Source organism: Pseudophryne corroboree, chromosome 2 (genome assembly GCF_028390025.1).
Source record: "Pseudophryne corroboree isolate aPseCor3 chromosome 2, aPseCor3.hap2, whole genome shotgun sequence".
NCBI classification, from domain to species: Eukaryota; Metazoa; Chordata; class Amphibia; order Anura; family Myobatrachidae; genus Pseudophryne; species Pseudophryne corroboree.
Genome location: NC_086445.1, coordinates 517,817,791 through 517,843,834, shown reverse-complemented (window position 1 = coordinate 517,843,834; position 26,044 = coordinate 517,817,791). Strand labels below are relative to the sequence as shown.

The 26,044-nt window shown below is 46.7% G+C and overlaps 1 long non-coding RNA gene across 1 annotated transcript in view; it reads right to left on the bottom strand.

Moving 5' to 3' along the window:
* Nucleotides 1-6,707, bottom strand: part of LOC135050929 (uncharacterized) — an 85,019-nt gene extending 78,312 nt beyond the window's left edge. The window contains exon 1 of the long non-coding RNA XR_010241927.1: nt 6,514-6,707. This is a non-coding gene — a long non-coding RNA (uncharacterized LOC135050929). The remainder of the gene's footprint in view (nt 1-6,513) is intronic.
* Nucleotides 6,708-26,044: the final 19,337 nt, after the last annotated feature.

Here is a 26,044-nt window from a genome sequence, read left to right as displayed (position 1 = left end):
AGAAAAGGGAGCATGTTCCGGGACCGTCATCAGCCCGAAGGTAAGAGCCAGCGGAGGGAGAGGTGAGTAACCGTGCCCGCGCACGAACTGCAACATTGTCCCAGCCCCCAGGCCTCTTCAATTTGGCGTAGTCGCCAGGATCAGAATGACCGACGCAGAGCCGGACTGGCCCTACGGACTCGGGACGATCATCCAATGTCTAACGAGGTACGATGGTCGAAATATGCCTCTCAATTAGTGGAAATATCAGCAGGATTCGGGCATTCGGCTGCACCGCCTGCCCGCTTCGACGCACGTGGACCGTTAGGCTGCGACCGGACAATCAGAAAACAGACCACGATGGGATATTCAAGATTCTCAAGGGCGTCTACCAGGAGAGGTCAATGGATGATGGCCTCTGGTTGCGCCTCTTCACTTGAATCCAGAGAAAGGATGAAACCATCTTCCAGTTTGCCAATGCCTTACAGGTATGTGCACAAAAGATCAAGGCCTGTCCCGATGAAAAATGGATGACCGGAGACGCAGCCTCCAGGACCGTTTTGTAGCCGGGCTATGGAGTAAACAACTGCGACACCACCTCCTGGATAAGATTGAGGCCGAGCCCACCATGACCTTCCCCGACGGGCTGGAGAAGTCCTTGACCAAGGAGCAGGATGCAGAATTTGGGTCCTGCGTCGTAGCTCTCCAGCTGGCCCAGTCACTGGCGCCATCCCCCAAACCAGAGGTCAGTCCCCTGGAGAGTTGTGTCAAGGACCTGACCAGTGCCCTCCTACTGGTCCATCCAGGATGAGATGTCTAAACTGAAGCGACGGGTGGAACAGTCCGAAAGCCATAACGCAACTACGGGAGGCAATGCAAGAGACACCGAGGAGGAAGCGGAAGATTCCTTCCAACAACCGCGCCGGCGGGAGGAGTCTTCACACAGGGGAACGGCGGGGATCGGCGGAGGGATCCCCGGGATTCGAAGTGTTGGGAGTGCGGACGTCCTGGACACTTCGCGAGAGAATGTCCAGAGACCCGACGCCACAGGAGTGACCGCAGGAGACCTTTAAGCTAATGGCCCTCGCAGTTGCGGGCAAAACTGCGAGGCATGGGGACAAGCTTGTGGATATCGCCCACTCATGGGACCTAATTGGAGAATGCCCCACCATGATAGTCCGGCTAGATTGTCAGAGCCATCGCTGCCTGATGGACACCGGCTCCCAGGTATCCACCATGTCCGAGAAATGCTTCAAACAGGACTACAGCCACTTGAAAAGAACTGAAGTGGGAGACTGAGTGACCCTCATGGCCGCCAACAACTTGCCACTCCCAATCTTGGGCATTGTATGGCTCGAGGTGGAACTATATGGCCAATCCCTTGGAAAAAAGGGATCATGGTAGTCGCCGGAGAAGAATTAAAACATGGGCCCATCATCCTGGGGACAAACAAATTGCGGGACTTGGATCAAGCCCTGGTCCAAGAAAAAGGGCCGATATTGGAAGTACCTGGGAATACAGAAGCCCGTACAACAGGCCCTCCAGAGGGTGGTCCAGCTGTGCGAAGAATCACTGCCCGCCCAGGGCCTAGGTCCCTTGGGATGGATCAAGACCCGCCACAACCAAAGGGTGAAGATACCAGCCCGACAGGAGGTAGTGTTGGACCTACCCGTGCGGATGCAGCAACGACTGGAAGGGAAGGCAGTCCTGGTAGATCCATGCTGGTTTAGTCAGTCGGGTGCGGGGCTGGTGGTGGCCCAGGTCCTGGCGGTGGTCTGGAACGGCATGGTACCCATCCAGATTTGTAACCTGTGGGAGTCCCCCACACAAATTCCCCCTCGGACCATCCTAGCCCAGGTTGACACTATCCCGGCAGAAGGCGTGGAGACAGGACGAGGCCTAGTTCTGGATCCAGATTGTTGGAATCCCTGGACACTGGCCGTGAGGCTGGAAGAGTCAGAAGAACCCACTGCCACCTGGAACGGACAAACCATACTGGACCAGATGAACATCTCCCTGGAGGGGGCCACCCCATACGACATCAGAAGACTAGAATGGATGATATGGAAAAGGCAAAAGGCGTTTTCGCGCCACAAGGAGGACTTCGGCTACACCCAAGAGTTGGAGCACTAAATCAACAAGGGAGAGAACGCCCCTGTCTGGGAGCGATACTGGCCGATCCCGCCCAAACTGTACCAAGAAGTAAAAAGCATGATCCGCCAGATGCTGGACAACCATGTCATCCGGGAGAGCAAGAGCCCCTGGGCGGGCCCCATTGTACTGGTGAAAAAGAAGGATGGCGCGCTACGCTTCTGCGTGGACTACCTGAAGCTTAACCAATGCACTGTGCGGGATGCATAACTGCTGCCCCGGATCGAGGAATCCCTGGTGGCCCTAGGCAAATCCCGCTATTTTTCAACATTGAATCTGGCCAGTGGGTACTGGCAGGTGCCGGTAGCCGAGCAAGACCAGGCAAAACCACATTCATCACTCCCATGGGACTGTTTGATTTCTGCCGAATGCCCTTTGGACTCTCCAACTCCCCCGCCACGTTCCAACGCCTCATGGAACGCTGCCTGGGGGACTTCAATTTTAATCTACCTGGATGACATCATCGTGTTCGCCCTGAAGTTGGATGAACACTTGCGGAGACTAGATTTGGTCCTGCAATGGTTGGAGCAGTTCGGGCTCAAACTGAAGCCAAGAAAATGCCACCTCCTCAAGCCCAGCCTTGAATATCTGGGCATGTGGTGTCCCAGCGAGGAGTACAGCCCACCCCCGACAAACTTGCCGCAATCCGGAGATGGAAAGTCCCAACCACTGTGACAGAGGTGAGGGCCTTCTTGGGGCTGGTGGGGTACTACCGATGCTTCATCAAGGGCTTCGCCAAAATAGCCGGAATCCTACATGAACTACTATGGGGGGTGGCGAAAGACGCCAGGAAGAAGGAGGTGGAATGGGGGCGAGCCCAAGATGACGCGTTCAACCAGCTGAAAGAAGCCCTCATGTGGGCCCCGGTGTTGGCCTACGCAGATTTCGACAAACCCTTCTTGGTCTATACCGACGGAAGCCACCAAGGGTTGGGCGCCGTGCTCTCACAAGTACAGGACGACCGATAGAGGGTGATCGCCTATGGAAGCCAGGGTTTTGCGAGACTCTGAACGGAACCCCGACAACTATATCTCATTCAAGCTTGAGTTGCTGGCTCTGGTGTGGATGGTGACAGAAAAGTTCACTGAATACTTGACGAGCGCAGACTTCGAGGTCGTAACCGACAGCAATCCCCTGGCCCACCTCAACACGGCCAAACTGGGGGCCTTAGAGCAACGCTGGGTTGCCCGACTGGCAAAGTTCCCCTAAAAGATCAAGTATCGTCCAGGGAAGGACAACGCCAATGCAGACGCCCTGTTGCGCTTCCTAGAAGGAAGCACCACTGGGCACATGGACGAAGAGCAAGAGGGAATGGAGATCCCAGACCTCACCAGAGTCAAACTACCTCCCTGGTCCAGGCAGACAACCAGCTGTGGCCTACTGCTGCAGAAGACACCAAAAGATTGGGCCATTCAGCAGGAACAGTTCCCGGACCTGAGAACCATACGCGCCTGGAAGGGGCACTGGTCTTCCAGCCGGGAGAGGGAACAGCTTGGAGCCACCAGCCAGAAAACACTACACCAGTGGGATCGACTGGCGGTCCAGGAGGGTGTATTATGTCACTGCGCCTACCTGGAGCAGGAACTTCGCTACATATGGCAGATCGTCCTCCCCAAAGCCGCAGCCCGTGCCTTGGTGGTAGAGGCCCACAAAGAAGGGGCTCACTCCGTGGTGGCCAAGACAGTCCAGTCCATCCACCGGCAGTACTTCCTGCCTTGTCTCAAGGGGGTGGTGGAGGACGTATGTCGAACATGCGGGAGGTGTGGGGTCACCAAGCCTACCGAACAACGGGCTCCCATCCAAACCATCAAAACGAGTAGGCCCCTGGAACTACTGATGGTGGACTATGTTTCTTAAGGTGAATCGGCGGCCGGGTACCAGTACGCGTTGGTGATGACGGATCACTTCACCAAGTTCACCGTGGTAGCCCCCACCAGGGACCAGAGAGCAGAGGTGGCAGCCAAGGCCATCGTGGAGCAGTTCATCCGGAAGTACGGCTGCCCCGAAGGTGTCTCCCGGCAGTCCAGTCTACCAGGTGCATGCCGAGGACCGCAGCAGTTGCCCCCGCACCTTACACTGGGCCTTGCGAACCACAGGTCCCAAGAGACAAGGCAGAGGATTCAATGCCATGCGACCCACCAGCCACCAGGGTGGCCCCAGGTGAACCAGCAGCCTTCCTGGGGCCAATACTCTTTGATTTATGGGTACCCCCCGACCCCCAGAAACAAACACCGGCCCACCCGCAGAAAAGGCGCAATGTCTATGGAGTAGCCCACCACTGTCACATCACCAGCGAGGCTGGGAGGGACGGCACCAGAGAACACACCACATCCCCTGCCTCCAGCCGTGCTGGTCTGGAGGTCGGCCTGCTCCACCCTGGGGGTACCGCCACCGCACTTTGCAGACCCCAACTTCGAATGGTCACACAACCCAGTCTTTGTTGGGACCACAAAGGAAAAGGAGGGGGGAAGTGCTGGTTCGGAGCCTCTCGTCCCCGCTGCCTGACCACGCGTCACCAGGCGCGCCCACGTGCTGTGGCACATCACACTGGGCGACGCGGTGGACCAATGAGGACCTGCCGCGACACCCATTCCAGGAGGCAGCGCAGCGGGGCTTATAAACGCCCACACACGCCGGAGGAGAGATTCCGGGGAGGAGAGCGGAGTCACGGCACCGACGAGGGGGAGATCAGTGCGGCCAGCAGAGGCTGCCCTGCGGACGACCCACTACTGGAGCCAGACATCGGGACGTTGGTGGAATAGGTAAGCCCTCAGTGTGGCTTATTGTTTTTCCTACTGCTCATTCTTGCTCCCCTCTTTTCTTCTCCCCACCACACCCCCAACGTCGATGCTAGGCCGAGGCCCCCATTGTTTCTTCCCACAGTTAGGCAGGCTGCAGGCCTGAGCTGCAGAGGGCACTAGGCCTCCATTGTTGCTTCCGACCATTAGGCAGGCCGCAGGCCTGGGCTGCAAAGGACGCTAGGCCCCACTGTTACCCTCATGGGTATGCAGGCCGCAGGACTGAGTTGCAGAGGGTGCAAGGCCCCATTGTAGCCCCCCACCATTAGGCAGGCCGCAGGCCTGGGCTGCAGGGCGCTAGGCCCCATTGTCCCTCATCCCTCCAGCACTGGTCTCCATATAGTTCATTATCCACATTGTCACACACTGTTCTACATTGTTTTGCCTGGTTTGCTATTATTATGCATTACCCACATTGTCGTGTACTGTTTCATATTGTGCCGTTCATTGCTCGGTACGGTCCGTGGGCCTTCCGCAGTCAGGCCCCCATCAAAGGTAGGCTAAGAATAGTGTACCGTTCCGGGTTGTTGCTTTGAAGTTTATTCCAGATGCTGAGATCGGGACCCCCGACGATCAAGGGGGCAACCCTATGTCCAGTGAGGATAATTTGTGTTGAGTCTGTTTGCTTTGTCATACGTGATCCCTTCCCCTTGGGCGTTTCCGTCCGAGATGCACCCACTATGTACCGCACACGGGTGTAACCAGTCTGAGGCCACAAGTGCCAATGATGACCATCCTCAGCCTAGCACGAGTACCCTGTTGGAGACTTAGCGTAGTTGCCCTTCTCTTTCAGACAGGAGCACAGTCCATAGAAAAGGGAGCGTGTTCCGGGACCGTCATCAGCCCGAAGGTAAGAGACAGTGGAGGGTGAGGTGAGTAACCGCGCCTGCGCACGAACTGCAGCGCGGCCCACTCCCCAGGCCTCTTACAGTATAATCGCAGATGAGATTGTGGATTTGGCTACAGGTCTTCGCAGAATTGCGATCAGAGGCGGTCATTCCGACCCGATCGCTCGCTGCAGTTTCTCGCAGCGATCAGGTCGGAACTGCACATGCGCCAGTGCCATAATGTGCTGGCATATGCCAGCCGTCGTTGCCTAGCGTGGCTGGACCGTTGGGGGGGAGGGGGGGCGGGCCACGGCGGCTGTGTGACGTGACTCGCAGCCGCTGCAGGCCGGGGAGCGACGAGTAGCTCCCGGCCAGCGCGCTAAAGCTGCGCTGGTCGGGAGCTACTCTTGAAGTGCAAAGGCATCGCCGCTGTGCGATGCCTTAGCACTTCTGCGGGGGGGGGGGGGGGGGGGGGGGCGGACTAGTCCTGTGCTGGGCATCCCCCCGCATGTCGCAGCACAGCTACGATCAACTCGCAGTGTGCATTCTGCCGCAGTTGCTATCGGCGCTGAACGAAGCCCATATAGTACAGTATATGATACCTAACCTTACATAGAGGGGTTTTCAGTGTACACTAAAATTAGCCGATGTAGCCCACGGCAAGCTGGGATTGTCCTTTGCACAGACACGTTGCAAGGAATGAAACTGCTGGAGGTGTGTACTCAACCCTAATCACATTTCCCTCCACGCACACTTACATTGTCTGTGTGTGTCATCTGAGCAGGTGTACGACCCTCTCCTTGCTGTGCCTGCACGTTGAATACAGCGTAGACTGTGAAGTCACTCTAAAGGCACTAACCGGTGTCTTGGAAAGCCGCCCTAGCAGAAGCTGGAGGAAACAGCTGTGCCAGATATTCACCACCTGCCCCAACCTGCCTGAGCTGTGATGTAGGGGGCGACATAAGCGAGATTTCATTTCTGCACATTCCTTTTCTCCACAGACTTTTACTTTTTTGTGCAAATCATGTCAAAGTTCTCTAAAATATCCTATAAATTAATTACCAATACAAAGTTTCAAAACTCAGACACAAGCACACTTTCACTATTCCAGCACTGGAACAAGTAGGACTGTGCTGTTAAATATTGACTGCAATGATTAATGTCTACAGGAAAATACGGAGAAAGCCTTACCCTGCGCAGTGACCTGGCAAAGCGGATAGTTACTTATTGCCTAGAAATCAATCAGGGACTTTAGTACCAATAATGTCTGTGAGAAGGTCTTTCTGCACTATATGAATTATACTGTGTGCTTCAGTCATTCTCACTGCCTTCCTCTAGTGTGCAGTTCTTTTATATGATGTCTTCCAAAGCCATTCTCCTCTTGCTGTAGAGTAGGTAAGGGGTTAATTATCTGTGATCTCACAGGATAAATATAACCGTATCTGGCGGGAGGCCTGGAGCATGGGTGCGTCCTACAATCTTGCTGCAATAAGGCAGGGGTGTACACAATGTGTTGTGAACAGTTCATATCTAAAACACTGCATAGCTCTGTGCAAATTAAAAAACGCCACATCCTAATTGTATATTCCCTCATTAGGTACATGACCAATATAGTCTTGGCCCATAATAAAGTATCCATCTTTATTTCAGCACAGTATATATTCAGTATTCTGTACACAGTTATGTACAATGCTTCTTTGCATTGTTCTGTATATAGATCAGCACACCTCCATGCCATAGGTACAACAAAGTGTAGTCTACATGACACTGTAGGAAACTGCCCAGGCTGTCATAACCTCCACTTCCTCTTGCTCTATCCAGGTCACGTCCTGTGTAAGTGACGCCACAGGGAAGGGGACTGGATGTTCCTTGTCAAGGACACAGGTAGTCACTAACTGTCACCTGCAGTCTTGTGTTATCAACAAATCATTACATAATGTAAACATTACAATGCAGCCTCTCCCTCTCCACAAACATGCAGCTCTGTACACGGTAATTGAACATGTGTACATTTATTAGACACTGCTTGAGCACCGAACAAGTGAATGGCACTGTTTGACATAGTAAATGACCTTCATATCATACCTATTAAAAGTGCAAATGTACAATAAAAACTATAGCAGCCAACAATTATCTTTTATTCGTCCATGCACATTTAACAATAATAGCAAATGTGTGACTGGATTGTGTGGCTTCAGTGTGAAATAACAGCTTTCAGCAATGTTATTAAATGACCCCTATGGGGGCTTATCCAATTAGATCCAATCCGTTTTCGGTGGTTGAAAACAGACGGATATCGCGATTAATAACTGATGTTCATTAACCATTTAACTGACAAAAAAATTCCGCAAAAACTGCTCCGAAATTGTCGGGGTTTTTTATGAGTGAATTAGGTGAAGAACATTAATTTATCCCTATCCAAAAGGATTTTAGTAAAAAAAAAAAAGGAAAAAAAGTTTTTATTTATTTTTTAATCCCCCCCAAACACCGAAACATCGATTGGGAACATTACGACCATCGGAACATCGGAAACATCGTGGTTTTCATTTTGAAAGCCAGGACAGCCTCCAGGTATACAGGGGTAACCTGGGGGTGGCTTGGGGAGGTTAATTTACACTGCTATTGTCTGCAGCCGCTGGAGGGGGGTCCTGCCGTGCTGACCAATCAGCAGTGATCTGCAGCATGGCAATCAATAGGGGAGAGTGCAGGGAGGCAGAGGGACCTTCCGGTCCGTCTGACAGCAGCAGCAGAGGTAAGTTTCCCTTCCCTGCCGCTGCTAGCACTGTTTATCTGACTGGTTGCATCCTGTGCGACCAGGTCAGATAAGACACTTGCAGGTATGGTCACATCTGATGCGACCATGCCAGGCAAGTGGTTAATAGTCGATGGTCATTATCGCTGTATCCCATTACGGTCTGTTTTCATCGGCCGAAAACTGACCCGCAATCACGAATAGGATAAGTACCCGATCCCATGTGTTATCACGGCTCCGGCAGCCGATATCCGGGTTCCTCACATAATCCACGGTAAGTGTGCGTGTGGGAGGGTTGTGGACTCACAGCTAGGGGCGTGACCTCATGGGAAATGCTTTGTCCGCTATGTCTGCGGATGCACACACAATCTGGGTCATTTGTGTTATACGCGGAGATGATCTATGTTATATGCATGTTATGGGAGTGTTGCAGGCATGATGCTGTAGTGGTTGGAAAATGAGACGCACGATCGTTCACATTGGAGGCCATACTCTGATAGAGAATCTGCATCTAGCAGGGATGATGGTGCAAGTTTGGATGGTGCTACCAACGGTTGCATCTAAAGATGCACCAAACGGTATTGAAGCATCTAAAGTGGTCTCAGTCCATGCACAATCAGGCACACAGTTGTACAACTAGGAAGGGCTTGTAGCAACATTTTACACAGACATGAGACTGCCAACAGACACAGACGCCGCTGCGTGTGACTCAGAATCAGCCCCTACATGTGCAGTCATCTTCAAAGTACAATTACTTTCCCTAATCATGCTGCTAAGTAACTTAGAAAACAGGTGCAGCCACATTGGACATTACTTCCAGCTCCAGTGTGTGACCATCTTTGAAGAGAGGTTTATTTATTTGTTAATTTACGTTTACAGTGCAGTGGCATATCAGTGGGTGCAGAGTCTGCAGTCACTTACCTGCTAGCCAGTAACTGCTTTGGAAATATGGAGTTAGAGTCTTTCTTATCTAATGCACATACACCATTTTTTTAAGAAGATGGAGGCCCACAGAAATCTGTATGTGGGCTCCCTCCAGGCCTAAAACTCCCCTGCTAGGGTGTATCCGAAACATACTAGTGCAATGTTGATTTTCCGAGTAAACTGAGCTGCTCTGACAGTCAACGCAAGAACGTCCAGACCAATGGTGGTACTCTGTGACTGATATGTTAATTTACAGCCACAAAAGGGTAAAACCACATCCAGTGTCAGACTGGGGCATGTAGGGCCCACCGGGGTAATGCAGTGGTAGGGGGCCATGTTTAGGGGTGTGGTCATTCTGCAGAGGGGGTTTATTGATTTGACTAACCATTAGAGAGTGCAACGTCTGGGCCCCTTCATAAATATGTACAGTAAATTCAGCTGCTGCATGCATGATAATGTACCAGATTAATAACAGATTAATAACAGCAATGCACTGTAGAAAATACACCACAGTCCAGTATAATTCAAGTGCATAGTCTAGAACCTAATCCTTAGAGCAGGAGCTGGTCCCCCAGGCAATGGGGCCCACCGGTGGTTTCCCCTGTACACCTGTGGGCCAGTCCAAGCCTGACCACATCTTAAGTACCCTTTTGGGGCGTGTCATAGACTCATACAGGTACACCTACTTTTAACTAGACCCAATTTTGCTTGGAGCACATGGATAAATAAGGTGGTGGACCGGCTGTGTTTGTTGGAGGACTGATGTTTGCACATGCTGAGGAGTCACTTGAGTGGATAAAGAACATTCTTCACTTTATGCCGGGGGTCAAGAGCTAGATTTAATTTTGTTGGAAGAGATTGCTTAAATGAGAAAAAAGCAGCGAAAAGAAGCATTTACAGAGGCTTTCCTGCTATGTGGGATAGGCCTTGAGTTCTCTGCTACCTAATCAGAGTTCTGATGTTCCTTCACACGAAGGATTAAGGGGGTCATTCTGACCCGATCGCACGCTGCAGTTTTTCACTACGTAGCAATCGGGTCAGAACTGCGCATGCGCTGGCGCATGGCCACCCGTCACTGCTTTACGATCGCCTCTGCCTGATTGACAGGCAGAGGCGGTCAATGGGTGGGAGGGGGTGAAACGGCGTTTGGCCGCCATTTCGTGGGCGCGGTCCGGCCAACGCAGGTGTGGCCGGACTGTGCGAAGAGTGGCCCGCAGCGGCTGCATGACATCAGAGTAGCTAAAGCTGCGCTGGTCGGGAGCTACTCTTGAAGTGCAAAGGCATCGCTGCTGTGCGATGCCTTTGCACTTCTGTGGGGGGGGGGGGGGGCACTGACATGTGGGACGGACTAGCCCTGTGCTGGGCGTCCCCCCGCATGTCCGAGTTCAAGATCTGTGCTAAATTTAGCAACTCGGAATGACCCCCTAAATTAAGCCACAAAGAGGGCTAAAAATAGAAAAGGGAAAATTAAAGGGGGTGGTCATCCTAAGGTGGTAGTAGGGTGCACTGATGTTATATATTTACTGTTGCCAACATGTACCTTTTACACTTCATCTGCCACCCACATAACTAGGAACAGAATGCTTTTACATGTTGTTTCCATAGGTCATACAGAGATGTTGACAGACAAATAGGTGCTATTGTGCACATGAGGAACCATTACGGATGTTCAGCTTTTGTGGTTTGTAAAGAACGCATTTTAAATTTTGTACACTATGCATAATTATTGTCATAGCCAGATTAAGGGGGCGTTGCAGGGCATACTGTACCCTGGGCCCCCCTTTGTCAGGATTTGCAAGAGATGTCACTTTGGCCTCCCAATGCTTGGCAATGCAGTACAGGAGTGGAAAAACGCAGTGCAAATACAGTATGGGCATGGTCATATAACTGCAACTCAGGCAGACCCATACATAGATGCGGATTTGCCTATCAGTATCTGTATCTGCCTGGGGGCTGGTACAAAAAAAACCATTGATAATGATGATGGTTGACTGCACTAATTAGCTGCTTGTGCTTGGCAGATTGCAGATTCCCCTCTGAAGCCGATAGTGCTTGCTTCATTGTATATATGATTTTGTGAGTGTACATTAACAGAAGATTCCTGTGTTATAAGGTTGTTGTTGGTTTGTTTCTTTTTTTTATTATTTACCTAGTAGGAAAAACATTTTACAATATCAAAACAAGTGTAACAACATAAATAATGAAATAAATAAATCTTGTGTTAATAGACTGGCTGGGTGTAAATGTGGCTGATGATGTACGTCTGTCATAAACCCGGACATATGCCACTGGTGCAGGGCTGGATGAATATTGAGATTTTCCCGACTAAGAGAATATGGGCATAAACATGCTATTTGCAGGTGCGGTGTTTTAGACCTTTTTTGGGTCCAACTCATCATCAGCCTCTGTGTCTACAGAGTCATTGCACTTCATGCTTTAACAGAATACATGTAGTAGTGTATATAGATCTATATTTGCTGATAATGAGCACATTCCATTCCATTCAAAAACTGGTTCTCACCTACTTACTGCAGAGCTGCCACCCAATAGCGGACATACAATTGGTTGGCAATAATGACCACTAATTTCTGTGCTTATCTGGAGAACTGGATGTGTTGCCCAACCACCTGCAGAAACTAGAGCAACAGACTCCTATGGCATGGAGGGTTGTACATGCTGTATTATGTTATTATATAATGGTGCAGGATGCTGTCGCCTCTCCCTGATCTGGACACTGATACTAACCATATGACGTATGCACAATGAAACTGTTGGAAGTTACTGTAGTGCAGATAAGGTGTAGATTGTAAACCTGGCTTGGAGCGTATATAGGGGCTGATTCCGAGTTACATGCAAAGCGGCATAGTTGTGGGCAGCCGCGGTAGCATGATTTACTACCTTGTGCTAATACGAGAAACCATTCAAATAATGTATGGTTTAATGTGTGCACAAGTGGAAACCTGTGCCGCCCATTGACTATACGCCAGCAGCTGCAACCGTCATCAACGCACTTGTACCAGCCCATGCTAGATGCAAGAGATTCATCAGAATGAGGCTTACCTTCTTCATACGCACGACTCAGAGTCAAACAGAGCTTTTGATGGGTTACGTGCGATCACATGATCACCGCCCAGCTCCCACCCAAAAATGCCCTATTTTGCAAAAAGATAGATCTGGCAAGCTGCATCCAACTCAGGTGGTAATTCAGATCTGATCGCTGGGCTGCTAATTTTGCTGTCCTGCGATCAGATAATCACCGCCTCCAGGGGGAGTGTAAATTCTCTTTGCAAGTGTGCGATTGCATATTTATGCTGAGCTGCGAAAATCCACTTTGTGTCTGCGGAGCCCAGGACTTACTCCTCCAGTGCGATGAGAACAGGCTGATTGTGGCCGGAGCTGATGTCAGACACCGTCCCTGAAAACGCTTGGGCACGCCTGCGTTTTTCCGGACATTCCCTGTAAATGCTCAGTTGCCACCACAAACGGCCTCTTCCTGTCAAACACCTTGCGAACGCCCATGCGTTCGGATTTTTCGCACCATCCCGTCACTGACCGGCGATGCCCATTGTTGTTGTCCGACGCGCGTGCGCATTACGGTGCATATGCATGCGCAGTTAGGAGCTGATCACCTGCTGTGCGAAAACGCAAAGCAGCGATCAGATCTGAATCACCCCTTCAGTATGGACATACACAAAGATGGGGAAATCTGCATCTGCGCATTCACTGTATGCTAGGGCCGGATATCCCAGAGACAATGGAGCCGCCTGCCTCCGGGCCCTAAACCCTGAAGGGACAACTACATGTATCACCTGTGTGGTTCACAGCAAGATCCAAGTGTGACCGCTGCTCTTGCAACACAGGACTGTGGCGCTCCTGATGGTGCAGCAGAGTTAATTGGCTCAGGAGCTCTGCTAACACCTCCAATACCAATAGTCTCCCGCCTGGTATCGCTCAGCTTGCGGTGCAGCCTGTCGCTGCTGCTGGACCATGAGATGGGACCCACCGATGAATTGTGATTCTGCATGCTGCAAACAGCTGAATCTTGTGAGTCTGACCCTGACACACCGGACATTGTCACACAGTGCTGGAGCCCTGCCAATTCACTGCGAGCTGTAGTCCCTGTAAGTTAGCTGAGAGTGCTATCTATATAATTCTGTAGGTTGTGTGTGTTACATAGTTGCCTACCCTCCCTCATTCTGCATGAGACTCCCTGAAACAGTAGCAATCTCCCTGACTCCCTGAATAGTCCAGCAATCTCCCTGATTGCACCTTAGCCCCATTATATACTGTAGCTAGTAAAAAAAAAATCGGAGCTATATACATTTAAATGGGATCATCAGTGCCATTTCCCTATATTGATTATAAGGCACAATGATCCCTATGGCTACATGCATTTGAAATAAGGTTTCTCGTGGCCCCTTACAGTATATGTAACCTCTTGTAAAACACAATACACAAACAAATCCTGCAAAATATCACTGTCTTTTTTTCAACAAGTAGATCTTACTAACTTTGTGGCTCGTTTACATTTGGATATGTCATTTTCATGACACGCCCAGTAGCGGATCTTGCCACGGGCAAGCAGGACTTTTGCCCGGGGCACCGCCTCCCGGAGGGCGAAGGGCGCCATCCGGAGGGCGCCGCACCAGGGCAAGATCCGCTGCTGCTGTGCCCCCCGCTGCCGCTGGCCGCTGTGAAGGGAAACTAGACGCTACGCGTCTAGTTTCCCTTCGTGGAGAGGTCCTTTACTGTGCGGTACGCGATGACGTCATCGCGCACCGCACAGCAAAGGTCCTCTCCACGAAGAGAACTAGACGCTACGCGTCTAGTTTCCCTTCGTGGAAAGGACCTTTGCTGTGCGGTGCGCGATGACGTCATCGCGCACCGCACATTTCAGAGCGCTGCCGTAGTCTGTACAGGGGGCGTAAATGACCACGCCCCCTGTACGAAGCCATGCCCCCTATTGCCGACCGGGGCGCATAGAGCCCCAGAACCGGCCCTGGACACGCCTCTCAGATGTAGCAGTACACGGCTGCGCTGATAGGTGTTACTTTCACATATCCCTGAAATGTTTTTTCAAAAGTAGGCAAGTATGGTGTCATATACAGATGGAGCCACACTAATCATAGTAACATAGTAACATAGTATCTAAGGTTGAAAAAAGACAATTGTCCATCGGGTTCAACCTATTTGTGGTCTCCTATGCACGATTATTTTGTATAAAATTGTGACTGAAGTTGCTGACTGCCGTTCCGATTAACCCCTCTTTTTTATAATAACCATAGTGCGTGACTATGCCCTGTAACCCTGGATATCCTTATCCATTAGGAATTTATATAACCCATTCTTAAAGGTGTTGACTGAGTTGGCCATTACAACTCCCTCAGGCAGGGAATTCCAAACACGTATCGTCCTTACCGTAAAAAATCCTTTATGCCGTATTGTGTGGAATCTCCTCTCCTCTAACCTGAGCGAGTGTCCACGAGTTCTCTGTGTTGATCTAACCAAAAACAGGTCCTGCGCAAGATCTGTATATTGTCCCCTTATATATTTGTAAATGTTGATCATGTCCCCTCTTAATCTCCTCTTTTCCAGTGTAAACATGCCTAGTCTTGCAAGCCTTTCCTCGTATTCCAGCATCTCCATACCCTTAATTAGTTTGGTCGCCCGCCTTTGAACCTTTTCTAGCTCCAGGATATCCTTTTTGTAGTAAGGTGCCCAGAATTGTACACAGTATTCAAGGTGTGGCCTCACAAGTGATTTATATAATGGGAGTATAATACTCTCGTTCCTAGCATCAATTCCCCATTTTATGCATGCTAATATCTTATTAGCCTTCTTTGCTGCAGTCCTACTTTGGGTACTACTGCTTAGTTTCCTATCTATGAGGACACCTAAGTCCTTTTCCAGTAGAGAATCCCCTAATTTTACCCCATTTAGTAGGTAGGTGTTATTTTTGTTCTTGTTACCACAGTGCATTACCTTACACTTGTCTGTATTGAAGCACATTCTCCATTTCGCTGCCCAAGCTTCTAATATAACTAAGTCATTCTGAAGCGACTCAGCATCCCCCCGCATTTATAACTTTACACAATTTGGTATCATCTGCAAAAATTGACACCATGCTCTCTAGACCTTCTGTTAGGTCGTTAATGAAAATATTGAACAATAGCGGTCCTAATACTGAGCCTTGCGGCACACCACTTAGCACTTCAGTCTAAGTTGAAAAAGATCCATTAACCACAACGCGCTGCTCCCTATTATCTAACCAGTTTTTGACCCAAGTGCATATTGTGCTTCTTAGCCCTGATTCTTGTAGCTTGTAGATAAGTCTCATGTGTGGTACAGTATCGATCGCTTTGGCAAAATCTAAAAAGATTACATCCACCTCTTTACCCTGATCTAGGTTTGCGCTTACTGTTTCATAAAATCCAAGTAAGTTGGTTTGACAGGATCTGTCCTTCATAAACCCATGTTGATTCCTTTTAATGACCTTATTGACTTCAAGGAACTTCTGAATACTATCTCTTAGAATACCTTCCAATCGTCTGTGCCTAGGTGCGCCCCGTCGCATTTTCTGGGCCGCGCGTGCGTCCATGACGCGCACGTGCCCCATTCACTACAATGGGAGCATCTCTGCACACTCCTGTAGTGGGGCTAGGCGCCGGATTTCCTAGTCCCGCCGGGAGTGCACGTCTGCGATGGAGCCGCACTAGATGAGTGCGGCTCCATCTTTATATCTATCTATCTGTCTCATTTTATATATATATATATATATACAGAAAAAAACAATTCCTGAGTGCGCTAAAGTTCTTGTATAGATTGAACGGAAGTCCTTCCAAATGGATATATCTTATACTGTAGAAGATGGGGTTTTCTGGATTCCTACAGTGGATAACCCCTCACCAAAAAGTCACCCAAACAAACAATTAGAATAAAATTATTTAATAACAAAATTAATTCATAAAAAGCCTTATACAGAAGGTCTTATGAACTATTGTACATGAAAACAAATTATTTTATAATTCCATAAATATCCAGTAGGTGATATGGATGTACGAACTCCCTCACCTTAACAAGGTGTAAACTTGGTACAAGGGAGCGTTATCCTCAACTGGATTACTGATTTGTAGCTGATAAATCCAACGCGTTTCGTCTATTTGACTTCATCAGGGGTAGCAAAAATGTTAGGATCAAAATATTACATCAATAGTTCTGCAGTAAAGATGTTTTTAAAACAACCTTTATATAAAGGCAAGCTCTTCATATATAAAAGGAACATGGACCTTAAAAAATGGCTTCCCATTTTGACTCTAAAAAGAGCCTTTCCATCTTTAGTACTGGATCACCCTAAAACCATGTACTGATTCGGTGCACTGGAAAAAGATTTTTTTATATATATATATATATATATATATATATATATATATATACGGAAGCATCAAAAGGTATATCCAGAGTAAAGATAATTATTAATAAACTGGAACTTCCAAAAGGACCCACAGTTGTATCATAAAGGATCTCCTAACTTGCAACGATGTGTGTGGAAATTTCAGAATGTTTCTGAAATTTACAATAGTTCATAAGACCTTCTGTATAAGGCTTTTAATTAATTCATTTTGTTATTAAATAATTTTATTCTAATTGTTTGTTTGGGTGACTTTTTGGTGAGGGGTTATCCACTGTAGGAATCCAGAAAACCCCATCTTCTACAGTATAAGATATATCCATTTGGAAGGACTTCCGTTCAATCCATACAAGAACTTTAGCGCACTCAGGAATTGTTTTTTCTGTTTATGTAAGTTTGAGATTTGGCAACGGAGATCTCACCTGTAGTACTGCTCTTTTCCTTTAGGCGCAAGATAAGGATAATTTTTTTGTGTTTTATATATATATATATATATATATATATATATATATATATATATATATTTATATTTTTACACACACACACACACACACACACACACACACACACACACACACACACACACACCATATTTTATTCCTTTTTTATTAAGGAGGGAGGAACCAAACTCCAACTTGCCTCCAGGCAACGGGATGAACTTAGCAACAACTGTTTGCATACAGCAGGGGTGTAACAGATATCTGTGTGGCTCAGAATCATACCCATAATGTCTAGGTTAGCTAAAAATGACCATTTTGTTCCCACACTGCCCCTGATTGTGACATCTCATAAAGCTGCTTAGCAGTGCTCATAACAATGACTGCAGAAAGAGGCGCTTGGGGAATAACTTTCGCAGAGTAACAACAATAATTTTCTTTTCCTTTCTGGTTAGTGGGATTCCTGGAGTTTGGCAAACAAAATGTCCTTGGCCTTACACAAAACAAGTGCTCAAAGGATTGCAGCTTGGCCGTAGTCTAATCTGTAATCTGTCACAATGGGGGTAATTCTGAGTTGATCACAGCAGTAAATTTGTTAGCAATTGGGCAAAACCATGTTCACTGCAGGGGAGGCAGATATAACATGTGCAGAGAGAGATAGATTTGGGTGTGGTGAGTTAAATCTGCAATCTAAATTGCAGTGTAAAAATAAAGCAGCCAGTATTTACCCTGCACAGAAACAAAATAACCCACCCAAATCTAACTCTCTCTGCAAATGTTATATCTGCCCCCCTGCAGTGCACATGGTTTTGCCCAACTGCTAACAAAATTCCTGCTGCGATCAACTTGGAATTACCCCCAATGTTCCAACTGCTCTCCACTCACCATATAAATTAAAAACACTCCAAACTGTTTCTCTTCCTATACTTTATATACAGGGAATGTTAGTTACAATTGTGGCAACATCTGTAAAGCTGATCAACTGCACCAAAGTCTTCCCCATCTGGCCAGTCCTACTTGCTTCCTGCTTTGAAGCTTACCTGCACATTGGGTTATAAAGGTAAGACATCCAACAAACATGTCAGTATTTAATATGGAATACATATGGGAGACCGGCAGATGAGATGCCGACTGTCACTATACAGACAGCAGCATCCCGTCATCCCGGCTGTGAGGCACTGAGTCCCCTTGTGGGCTCGCTCTGCTCTCCATGCTTCGGGCCCAGTGGCGATCTGCGCACGCCACCGGTTATGTTCCCACTCAGGTGGTGGCGTGGACCCACCACCCTAGTAGGAATATGGGCCTGTGGTCGGGATTGCGACCGCCGGCATTTCACCGGCTGTTGGGGATTCTGCCGTCGGTCTCCTGATCACTGGGATCCCAACAGCTGGTATATTAACTGCATCCCTTTAATATATATGGTGAGTGCAGAGCTTCTGTGATTTTTGGGGTGGCAGCGGATCATTGCCTCTTAAATATATAGTGTGTATGTATATATATATATATATATATATATATACATATATCCAAGGAATGACTGGCACTCAGGAGTCTAAATAAATGTTCAAAAAAGCATTTATCCAAGTCAACGTTTCGGGGGTCTTAGCCCCGTCGTCAGGACAGAATAACACAGCATGTATGCTGTGTTATTCTGTCCTGACGACGGGGCTAAGACCCCCGAAACGTTGACTTGTTGGATGTCTTACCTTTATAACCCAATGTGCAGGTAAGCTTCAAAGCAGGAAGCAAGTAGGACTGGCCAGATAGGGAAGACTATGGTGCAGTTGATCAGCTTTACAGATGTTGCCACAATTGTAACTAACATTCCCTGTTTATAAAGTATAGGAAGAGAAACAGTTTGGAGTGTTTTTAATTTATATGGTGAGTGGAGAGCAGTTGGAACATTGGGGGTAATTGCAAGTTGATCGCAGCAGGAATTTTGTTAGCAGTTGGGCAAAACCATGTGCACTGCAGGGGGGCAGATATAACATTTGCAGAGAGAGTCCCGAGTGCCAGTCATTCCTTGGATATGTATTGACTTTATTTCTGAGCACCGGAGCAGTTGTAATATACTTGGAGTGCCAGCTGATTGTGGGTGGATATTATATATATATATATATATATATATATATATATATATATTGAATGTTAGAAGCACGTTCATTAGCGTATCTTAATACTCAGTAAAATACAATGGGGACACGCATTTAAGTGCATTGTAAAAGTAGCAGCAGGAAATGCTTCTGAATGTTACAGTCAACATCAAAATGAAGATGAAAGGAGAGTAATCACTTGTAGGCAAATGTGAGTATAGGTCAATTATCTCATATTATTTAATTATTATTTCAGTGCTTATGCATTTACTATTCTTTGAGAATAATCATTCAGTATATTAAAATAAAAGTGTGTACATGTCATTCTTTAGGTATATCATTATTATTATTTATTACAATTTCTGCAGCATACTCTATAGAGATTTACAATTTGAGACAAACAGTAATAAAACAAGACTGGGTATTGACAGACAGACAGACAGACAAAGTGGTGTAATAAACATATTGGCGGTGATGAGGAGTTGACAACAGGATTGGATAGATCATGAGTGTTTTTGCACTGTGCATGATCTATAAACCAGTGTACACATCTACAGGTGATGGGGAGTTGCAAGTAATGTCCACTTTGCGACTAAAGTGCGTAACTGGGTGCTATAAGAGTGTTCGGCTGTATACTAAGTTTAGTGAAGGTGTATCAGTGGTATTGCAGGCAATGCAGAGTTGCGCAAAAGTGAAGATACACCTGTTTTCCGATTAATCTCTCGCACCATTGACAGGGCTGGTGCAAATGGCATAATAATAGCTATGAAACAAAGTGTGCGGACGGGGGCAGTGCGGTCGCATAGATGTATACAACTCGGGCAAACATCTGAGTTTTTCTCTGTGAAAGAAATGAGTGTGTCATTCTGCCTACTTGCATTCATTTCTGCCTCAGCCTCAATGGGGTAAATATACTAAAGCTTGGTGATGCTGCCCATAGCAACCAATCAGATGCTGTCTATCATTTTCTAAAAGGCAATAGAGAAATGATAGATAGCATGTGATTGGTTGCTATGGGCAACATCACCAAGTCTCTGTTTTAGAAGCTTTAGTACATTTACCCCATAGTGTAAATTACAATAATCTTTTCTTAAGGAATACAAATATTTCTTCCTAAAAACTCCTTATGACCATGATATCTATTGAGGTATTTATTCAAATGTTATTATCAGTATTAACTATTATCACAATGTAAATCTTGTTATGAATAGAACACAGCATAGCTATATGATGTTGATAAAACTGATGAAGAAAGAAAATAACAGGTTAGATTTACAATCTGTAAAAGTTTTTCAAAGCCACCGATCATCAGCCTCTTTGACCAATATATTTAAAGCGGCAACAGAAATTAATGCTAAAATAGTCTGGGTTAGCATTAATTTCCATTGCTGCTTTAAATCTATTGGTAAAGTGGCTAGTTCAGTAAGGATAGCAAATTCTGCTAATTAGCAGAATTTGCTATCCTTTTGGTTGCATGCTGGGGGGCGCCCATCACTGGGCAAGGCCGTCCAGCATACTGACCGACGCCTCCCCCCTTCAACAAGCAGAAACTGAGGATAGCTTCTGTCGGCTGCTGCGTGTAACGTCACGCAGCTGCTACGAACACTCCCCTGACATGCCCCTGTTCGCGCCACACTGCTCGCCATCGCGGCAGCTGCGTGTAACGTCACGCAGCTGCTACGATCACATCCCTGACATGCCCCCATTCACGCCGCACTGCCCACCGTTCGCATTGCCCCGTCCCCGCAACACTCAGTCTCCTCCATGGAAACGGACAGTTGCCGCCCCCTCTCACGCCCCGCAACCGCCTCTGCTTGATTGACAGGCAGAGAGGCGATCGCTTTTTCTGCGGTCCCCCCACAGAAAGTGCGTTCACATGCGCAGGGTGGGCGCTGCACATGCGATCCAACCTGAATTAGCCCCAAAATCCGCTGACAATCAAAAATTTTGTTAAACTGATGGGTAGTAAATCTAGCCCTATGCGTTCATTTCCTGCTGACAACAGTGAATACTTAAGAAACTATTCATAAATACATTTGGTAAATAAGATGGAAATTATACCTCGCCCAATGGTTTACAAATTACTCACTAAAGGAAAAATTGTTGCAAACATTGATACTTTAAAATATGTGATGACATAACAGCCCGTTTGTGTCTTCCACACTAAAAGTACAAGCCCAGAAAAAAATGACTAAATAGTGAGAATTATAACTTATGCAGGTAGTCAGCAAAACTGAACTCTATAGTTGTTCTGTACTGGAAAATACATTCAGAAAACCAGGGACTGGAAATCAGAGACCCTGGTTCTTGTGTGTGTATATTATAATAATGTGTCTTCAGATAAAATAAACCTTAGGCCCCCCATCCACTAGTCAGATTTGGGCAGTTTTCTTCAGATTTCGATGCATCTGACCATCATATCTGAAGAAAAGTGTCACATTGGATGGCTCTTCAGATCCAATGCTCACTCCCGTGTCAGATATGTCTGAACTACAGATCTCTGAGGCTGCCCCAACTATTTATCTGAATCTGAAGAAAACAGGTGCACGTCGGATTGTTTTTTTTACTTCAGATGTATCTGATCAGATTCATCTGAAGCGTCACTTGACTGGCATCTCCCTGACCACTCCCACCCACCAAGAGGGGGAACAGCGGCAGCAGCAGCATCAGATCAATCACATGTAGCATGTGTGCATCAGATATATCTGATGCAATCTGGCACATGATATATTGCATCAGATATATCTGAAGTGAATATAATGAAAATTAAAGCCAGGGTCTGATCCGATTCCCGGGACGCTCCCGGGAGAGTTCAAGAGAAATCTGATGCTATCTGCAGTTCAGACAAGTCTGAGTAGTGGATGGCCACCTTTACTCTTTCACAGAAAACGATGGACATAAAAAAACAAAAACATTCAGCCGGTTAGTTCCCAGCCCCCACCAGCATTAGTAATGGTTGCTAAAAGCTCTTATTTGCTACTGTAGCAATCAATAACACATCCTCAGTATTACCCTCCTGAGACGCTCCATTTCTGTGATGTGAATGAATGGTGCAATGTGGGGGGGTGGCTCACACTGTCTACATGCCTAACCCTTGCTCTTTTTCAACTGTTGATTTTTGCAGGTAAAGCTTTGGAATAGAAGACATTTTCTATTACCTAATGTGCATGAATCTCACTGCAGTCCGTATGTAATATATATTGTAGTTACATTTCTGCATAAGAAAACGACTATACAAATAAAAATATATGGACCAATGCAATTGCTGTTACAAGCTCGTGCCAGCACAGCTTCCCCATCCTTTTGCATAGGAGAGTCTGTTTAGCAAGCAGAGTTGTGGTAAAAGTACTGCCACTGAAATAATAATGTATTGATTAAAGAAATATTTTATAGTGTAGGTCTCATAAGTCACACGCGGCATACCTGCGGTTGATATGCACTGGATGCAATCACATGCATTTGCTTTTCCCATTCATTTCAATGGGATCTGCAATGTATAGAAACTGAATATAAAAAGTTCCGCTTGTAAATTATGAAGGAAGAAAAAGAAGAAGATTTAGTAGGCTGTTTTAGCATGAGCCATGGCAGACGTTCACATTCAAGGTAACTTAATTTACCACTTACCATATAAAGTCACAAACTGTACAAAGCAATGACACTCACAATACATTGTGGACTGAATTCATATTTAGGAGGCAAAAAGTTTTGGGGGCAAAATAATATCCTAGAAGGATTTATAAGCCAAGCCCTAAAAACAATTGCAAAGTAAGAACACAAAAGTAACATTATGAAATTATTTCCAGCAATTCAGTATATAATCTAAAATTCACAGCTAGCACAGAAAAGAATATAAGCTAGATGGCGTCAATTAACATTGATTTATTTCTAAGCATTTCGTTATATAGCGCAAGCAAATTCCATTACTCTTTTTAACAAGTACTTAACTTCAATTTAGCTTCCTCAGAAGAAGAAACAGGAACGTGGTTAAACTACATTTGAACGATTATGGTAAAGAAACAGTGTAATAAATGTCCTTATGTGTGGTAAATGTACTGTAGCGTTTTCTTCCTTACGTAGGTTCCCTTAGGCGGCGGCATTCTAACTGCATCCCCCTTATGCCCTAGCCAGCAGTCAATGAAACATCAGAAGCATAATAATGCTTCTGTAATCGTTCTCAGTTACAACAGTTATTGTTACAGCTGATATTTTTTGATTATATTATTAACAGAGAGAGGACTGATAAGAATGGATAGATAGATAGATAGATAGATAGATAGATAGATAGATAGATAGATAGATAGATAGATAGATAGATAGATAGATAGATAGATAGATAGATAGGGTTTTCACAATATAATCTGACAAATAAATGGGTACTACAACACCTCTCTTTCTAATGACATTTGCATTTACCTTAATATGTTATTTTTTTCCAGCACAGTTATGGAATGCATTGATCCTATTTGAGCTATCACATAATTACTCCCCAGAGTTCCACTCACTAATTGGGGTTGTGACCCTCTCACTGTTCTACCTTATGCACCACGAGGGTCCCACCACCTGACCTGCACTAGTGTCATTACTCCAGGACATCTCTCTGTGCTCTTCATTATGCTCTGTCACATTCTGTACTTTTGAGTGGACAACAAAGGGCTAGGTTAGAAGTGCACACATTTGTGGGCTGAATAAACACAAAATATTCACGCAAAAAAAAAAAATATATATATTTTTTTCTGCATAAGTTCAGTTGGATGTATATCAAAATGTGTCCAACTCTAAAACATGATTTATGCAAGTGTATATACAAGTGCCCCATGAATGATAGCTGGACTGTAACTTGTGGTGTGCACACCACCCAAGTGTCACAAACCGGGGTCTTAAGTCTGTCTTTTCTGATTCTGCACTTTTCCCAGCCTGTTACAAGAAGAAGGAATAAGAGGGGACAATCTTATGTGCATCTGGATTCTGTGTCTGTTTTATCATCATCTGTAGTGGAGAAATTCATTGTAATTCCTGAGTAAGCCCTATCCTAAGTGTCCAGTGGCAACTTGTTAGGAGGCGGGTAATATGACAAACCGAAGTCTTAGGACAGAATTCAATTCTTTTCACACCCGTTCTGTTTCTGCTGATGGCTGCTTAGCCCTGGGGCGAAGCAGCTAACCTGATTACTATGGGCGCAATAACGGGGATCACTTTAGAAAGGAGATTGGGCGTGATATGTCATTTGAATACCACCCTTAGTCGGTCTTTTCCAATTCTGCACTACTCCTGCCCTGTTACAGCGTTCCTGATCACCTGTTTGTTTTTATTTTGTGGATTACATGGACACAGACATGTTGAATGCAGTGAGGTGATTGATCCTTCTAAACAGGTCCTGCTGCTGTTCTCACATGATTTCTGCCTCCAATATCAGCGAAGCACATACTATTTAAACCTGCACATGTGGCTCAACCATTGGGCCTAAGTCAGACCTGATCGCTCCTCTGAGTTTTTGCAGAGGTCTGCGATCAGATAGTCTCCACCCATAGAGAGCAATAATCTGCCCCGTGCAAGTGTGTGAATGCGTGTGTACACCGTGCGAAAACTTCGCCAGGCAGCAAACATCTACAAATCCATTTGCAACTCACTCACCATGTAATGATTTTTCCATACTGTGCAGTCTGTGCGCTGCCCAGGACTTACTGCTACAATGCAATAGAAACAGGCTGATCGGGGCCAGAGCTGACGTCACACACCCTCCCAGAAAATGCTTGGGGAAGCCTGCGTTTTTCCTGACACTCCCAGAAAATGGCCAATTACAACGCCAAACTTCCGCTTCCTGTCACTCACCTTGCGCACACCTAGCGATCAAAATGTTCTCACTATTCTGTTGCTGTTTGGCGTGGCGCCTGCGCATTGCGGTGCATACGTATGTATAGTCATTCGATAAATGGTCGCTGTGCAATTTCGCACAACAGCGATCCGGTCAGAATTAGGCCCTTTGTCAGAACAACTCACTTCTGAGTGTAGCTGCCCCCAGACTCATATTTTCCTGTGTATCTGCCTGTGTTCCTGTATCCAGCATTCTGTCATCTGCCTGTGATCAGTGCTTCTGATATCTACCTGAATTCAGTGCTGCTGTTGCCTCCCTGTGTCCAGAGATCCTGTTATCAGTCTGAAATCTTTGCAGCACTATCACCATAGGTCTGTAGAACTACAATCTGTGCTCACTTACTAGTGTCTTACTCTCTGACCACAACGACCCTGTTTGACTACCTGCACTCAGCGCCTTTTGTGTCCAGTCTCTGCCAGTGCTCCTGTTGCCAGTACAGCTACCACCTGTCTGCATTCAGTGCCTCCACTGTCAGCCTGTGGCTGTGCCAGTGCTTCTGATTGCTTCCTGAGTCCTGTCACTCCACCTGCTCTCACTACTGTTATTGCCAGCAGGTGCAATTTCTCTTGTTATAAGCTGCATTCAGCACTACTATCATACCAGCATCTCAGCACTTCTGTTGTTCCAGTATTCCAGTGCTCCTATCACTAGTCTGCATTAAATGCTCCGCAACTCCAGTGTGTCTCATCACACTCCTAGTTTTGTCATCCCACCTGCTCATTGCAGGTCCCTGCAAGGTGCCTCCCTATCCATGTCATCAGTGAGTGTGTCTCAGTGTCACAATCCTGACTAAAATCATATCA